This window comes from Neofelis nebulosa, chromosome 4, assembly GCF_028018385.1.
Source record: "Neofelis nebulosa isolate mNeoNeb1 chromosome 4, mNeoNeb1.pri, whole genome shotgun sequence".
Taxonomy (NCBI): domain Eukaryota; kingdom Metazoa; phylum Chordata; class Mammalia; order Carnivora; family Felidae; genus Neofelis; species Neofelis nebulosa.
Window position 1 is genome coordinate 138,482,238 of NC_080785.1, and position 6,147 is coordinate 138,488,384.

Genomic DNA, 6,147 nt, shown 5'->3' on the forward strand with positions numbered 1-6,147 from the left:
CAGATGGCACCTTTTGGTTGACATTGGGCAAATACATGAGAAAGTTTACTTTCCTTTCTTAACAACTCTTTTGGTTTCCAACACCGTGGTGTCGAATGCCTACAAATGTCTTTCACTCGTTATACTTGTAACAAGGATGTCATGGATACGTTGAACTTGTGTTTAATTTGGGACCTGTTGGGACGTCAGAGCTTTTGGAATTTGTCATTCTGTGCCATGGGGTTAGACCACATTCTCAAGAATGAGGCTGGGATGGCACTTCCCAAGAAGGCAGTGGAATTGCCCATTGCCAGTTGACCTGGGCATATGTTATTTCTGGGATAAGGAAGGATTTCCTTTATAGTCCAGATGGATATAGTCAAGATTCTGAGGTATGGAGAGATCCCAAGTGTGGATGCACTCTCTGGCCATGTCAGGGGTCGGCAGTCATGGCTCACGAGGGCACAATTCTCAGGGGATAGAGCATGAATGGTGTCCCGGAGTTATATAGGACGTTGGCCCTGCACCACTCAATGAAGAACTGACTCCTTTGGAGAACCTGGACAGGTTTGGACTTGTGTGTAAGTTGAGAAAGCATGTTTCCACCATTTGGGTAATGTGGCAGAGAGGAAGCCATATTTCCCCCACCGCTATATCGGAGAACAGGGCATTGCAATCAGGAGCCACAGTGGCCCCTGGGACACAAGGTTGGCACATAGCAGGTGCTCGCTTTGGAGCACAGGTGGCAGATTTCCAGGGCGGTGAGCATTTGAAGTAGTAACTGGGTCCTTCAGCTTCACGGGGCAAGCATCCCCTGTGAGCCACCAGGCATTTGGATGTGATTAATTAACATGCTTCTTGGACATCTGGGGTGAAGGAGGGAGATGGGCACATTTGAGCAGCCGGGGGCACTGAGTCATTGTACTTTGGAGCATCGGTGTGGGTGACAACATTTGTTCTCCACGCTAGATGATTAACAACCCAATTACCTGTGATTCTGTCAGCCTGTAGCCCAAGGAGGGGAAAACAATGACTAAATGTGGATTTTAGGTTTCCTTATTTGTGGAAAATACACCAACAAAACTGGGGAGTTCTATGAAGATTTGGATTCTGGTATGCTGGACACTGTAGTTGGTTGAATTTTAACCCCCTAAAAGATAAGTCCAAGCCTTAGCCCCAGTACCTGTGAATGTGACCTCTATTAGAGGGTCCTTGCAGTGTAATTAAGTTAAGGATTTCCAGATGAGATCTCGCGAGATTTAGGGCAGGCCCTCCAGCCGATGACTGGTGTTCACGTAAGAGAAAGGAGCGAGAAGGGTGCACAGGGAGACTCACAGACAAGACCCTGTGAAGGTCACGTGGAGACTACGATAAGGTGGCCCCTAAGCCGGGGGACACCAAGAGCCACCAGAAGCTTGGAAGACACCAGAAGCTGGAAGGACTCTCCTTGAGAGTCTTTGGAGGGAGTGTGGCCCTCCCAACACCTTCCTTTTGGACATCTGGTCTCCAGAACTGTGAGCGAAAAAATTTCTATTGTTGTAAGCCACGGGGTTTGTGATAATTTGGTTTGGGTGTTCGTTTTTATTCTGAGGGGTTTCTTTGTTTTTTAAATTTTTATGCCAGTATAGTTAACATCCAGTGTTATATTGGTTTCAGGTGTCCAATGTAGAGATTCGGCAATTCTCTATGTTACCCAGTGCTCATAGGTGTGTGGTAATTTTTGACAGGAGCCCTAAAAAAACGAATGCAGGCATCCTCAGTGTTTGCTGATATTTAAGTAAAAACTGAGCCAGGGTTTCATGCCTCTTTCTCTACTAGAAGATTCTAAAGACCTAGTTGAGAGCATGTGATGGATTCATTAAGTGTTTTCAGGCAGCGTGCATCAGAATCACCTGGATGTCTCCTCAGAGCGCTGGGCCCTACCCCCCAGAGGGCCTGATCCCGGAAGTCTGGGGTAGACCAGCCTAAGAATCTGCATTTCTGACAAGTTTCCAGGTGATGATGATGAGGCTACTTTGGGCCACACTTTGAGAACCACTGAGTTGCAGATTGCAACTCCCCACCACACACACATACACACAGGGAAATAGGTGCTCTTAATTTTAGAAACTAGGGGAGATTGGGGGAAAAGAACCCTACTTGGGATAAATGAATCATGGAGAGAATAAATTTTTTTTTCATTTGTTTTGGTTTACGGGGGTTCCAACTTAAAAATCGAATGCACGAAAACTACGAGCAGTATTACCTCTTCTCCCAGGCAACCCTCTGCCATATTCCTCTGAGTGTAGGCAAGTCTGTGTATTGATAACGGTGTTCGTAGGCAGCCCTTTTGAGGTCCTTTTGAGATGGTGGATCTGTGCGAGAATTGCAAACTTGGTTGGAGCTGCAGGATCATTTTGTAACCCCCGAACCCCTCCTGTACACAGCCTCACACCCTCCCTGCCTCTTACTGCACCCGCTGCTTTTCCAATGAGGCCACCCAGGGAATCCAAGAGCTCCAGCCTGCTGCTGCCTGATGATGCCTCTCTTTGGGTCTTGGCCGTGGGCCACTTGCCTCTTGCTTCCTGCCCTGACTCTTCTCTGACTCTTCACACTCTCAAACCCAAGTGTGTAACGTGAGAAGTTACTGCCCGTAAGGCTGTTTTTGACATTAAGGAACTGAGCAGAAGTGTAAATATTTTCTCTTCTCAGTCCATAGGTGGATAGTTCTGGCTACTGGATCGTACAGCTTCTCAAAATGTCCTGCGGGACTTTTTGTTGTCCATCGAGGTGTCCAACTAAATAACGCTTCTTAGAATAGACTCACACTACTTCCTTGTTTATCCCTCCATCGTTCACTCCTCCCTGGGATCGTTTCCCAAAGAAACCTACCCGCACCCCAGCCTTTGTCTCAGGCTTTGCTATTGAGGGAACCCACTCGTAGACCCATACTGTAGTCCCCTTCCTCCTTTCCCACCTTTCGGAGATGGTTGCAAGTCCAGAGTTACAAGGTGGGGAGTCTGTTGGCTTCTGTTGGGTAGCTTCGACACTGAGAAATGAAGTTCCCCGTAAGTGATTTGTAGAAGTGGGCAACAGAAGCTGAAATACCCCCAATCTGCCACCCTTCCTGGAGAAAGGCCTGACAATTCACCGCTTTCATCAGAGCGAGGCCTTTTGGCTCAGGCAGATACCAAAACAGACTTGGAGGCCCTGTGGTTTGTTTTAACTTAACGCCACGCAAACACTTTGGCTTTTTTAAGCCTCCGAAACCTTAAGAGCTGTATGGTAAACTAGTCCAATGGTTCTCCACAACCGCTTCATGGACTGCCTCGAAATCAGCTGGGGAGTTTGTTTGTTTTTTTAACGGTCGTAAAATATACATAACATAAAATTTCCCCCTTTGTCCATTTCTGAGTGTATAATTCAGTGGCCTGAAATACAGTCACACTGCTGTGTGACCATTACCACTCTCTTTCTAAACCTTTTCCTTTACTCCAAACAGCAACTCGATAACCATTAAGCAGTAATTCCCCACCCCCCTTCCCCTCAGCCCCTGGTAAGCTCTAGTCCTCCTTCCGTTGCCTGTTCCAGGTGCTTCGTGTAAGTGGAATCCTGAGATACCTGTACTTTGCTGTCTGGCTTATTTTACTTAGCATCATGTCTTCAAGGTTCATTCATGGTGTAGCGGGGATCAAAACTGCATTCCTTTTGTGGTAGAACAACATTTCCTTATATGCATATACCATGTTTTGCTTATCCATTCGTCTGTTGATGGACATTTGGGTTGTTTCTGCCTTTTGGCTACTGTGAACAACACTGGTGTCAGCATAGGGGTACAAATCAGGTGACTGATTTCAATTCCTTTGGGCATATACCTAAAAGTAGAATTGCTGGGTCGTATGGTAATTCTGTGTTTAACTGTCAAAGAGCCATCCCACAGTGTCCCACATCAGCTGTGCTATTTTCCCTACCAGCCATACACAAGGGTTCCAAAATGTTTATATTCTTGCCATTTTTTGTTTTCCATAAGCGCATGCATGCACACACACACACACACACACACACACACCCCATCCCAATGGCTTCATATACCTAATGAGTGTGGAATGGTTTTCCTACCTTGGTTTTGATTTGCTTAATGATGGACAATGGAGCTTTTCCACAACAACCCATTCCTGAATTCTACCTTTGGATATTTGTGTTGGGTCTGTGTTTGGGGTCATAGACCCAGTACAATATCCCACCTATTATAGAAATCTCTTTTAAAATTTTTATTCAATTTAAACCAAACACACACACACACACACACACAAAACCCCATTTTACCCATCTTTCCCCATCCCCTGACTCAAGCATCCACCAATCTGTTCTGTGTATCTATAAGCTTGGGATTTGTTTTGCTGAAGATTCCTCATATAAAAAATATAATAAGGCATTTGTCTTTGCCTGACTTATTTCACTAGCTTAATGCCCTTAAGGTCAATTCATGTTGTCACAAATGGCGAGATTTCATTCTTTTATATGATTGAATAATTTTGCATTATCCCATGGTAGATTTCTTCTTAATTTTTTGAGGAGCCCCCACACTGGTTTCCAGAGCGGCTGCACCAGTTTGCATTCCCACCAACAGTGCAAGAGTGTTCTCTTTTCTTCACATCTTTGCCAACACTTACTGTCTTTTTGATAATAGTCCTGACTGCTGTGAGGTGATGTCTTGTTGTGGTTTTGATTTGCATTTCCTTGACTACTGATGTTGAGCACCTTTTCATGTACCTCTGAGCCATCTGTATGTCTTCTTCAGAAAAATGTCTCTTCAGATCGTCTGCCTACACTTTAATCGGTTTGGATTTTTGCTGTTGAGTTGTATGAATCATTTGTATGTCTTGGGTATCGGCCCCTTTTCCGGTAAGACTCGCAATTACCTTCGCCCGTTCGGTAGGTTGCCTTTTCATTTGGTGATGGTGTCCTTTGCTGTGCAGAAGCTTTTCAGTTTGACGTCTTCCCACTTACTTACTTTCACTTTTCTTTTGCTTGGGTGAGAAATCTATTTTTATAATTCCGCCCAAAGTAATCCAGCCTTTGCGCCCTTCTCGTAAATGGAATTTGCTGCTTTCTGGGGAAGCTCACTCCATTTTGGCACATCTTTAGCTCCTTCTCTCCTAGTTGAAATCTGTGTCATTTATAGCCACTGACACAGTGCATGGCATCCATGTTTCCTCTGCCTAAAGTGCACCGTTCCCTCCCCTCTACTTACCTGGGTCCTGTACCCTCTGCCTCTTCCTCCTAGAGGCTAGCTAAGGCCATCCCAATCCCCAGGCTGAATCCCACGAACCCCCTCTCTGCTCCCATAGCATGTTAATCTTACTCCGTTTCCACATGTGTTGTAATTTCCTGTTTACTTATCTGTCTCTGGTCCTACACTGCATTTTTTAAAAGCTCACAGCTGTCTACGACACCGTTCACTGCTGTCCCTCTGCTGCCCACTGCTCTGTGCGTTATGTAGGCCCACGACAAACGGAAGGTGGAGCATTTGTTGAAAACCCAGTTCTGCCCCAGATGCACAAGAAACCATTCTGGGGGTTCTTCCATATGAAATGAGTATGTGTGGTACCATTAAGAGCTCTTCGATCAGCAAGAAAGAAAGACCCTAGATTAAAACTTGCACACTCTTCACATCAGGTGATGGAATCCTCAAGCAATGAGAAATCCCATCTGTAAGTTCAGGGAGCTGAGGAGGCTGCCTAATTTCTTTCTCCACTCTTTTCTCTCAGACTTCTTGCAAGCACATGCATTTGCTCAAACTGGACTTTTCTCTGTGCTAAAGAAAAATAAAGCACCTTAGGGTGTATTTAAACAACCACAGTTATATTTTTACTTGTGCATTTTACCTACAGCATTGGAAAAAGTAATTTTGTCCCAATTAGGATCGGTCTTTTCAACTGCTGACACATGTTTATAGAGCATCTGGATATAATCTGATTAGCATCTGGTGTAGGGCTGTGAGATGCTATCTCCTGAGGTCTCCCATGGAGAGGGAAAGGCATAAACTTGGAATCATTTGGACCGTCCTAGTGTTGACATCTGCTGTTGGGTCAAGGCATCTGGGCCTCCCATCCTCCACCACTTTGCCAGAGTTCATGTGGACAGAGCGTCGTCCTAAACTCTCAAGGTCCCACATTAATTGGAGCA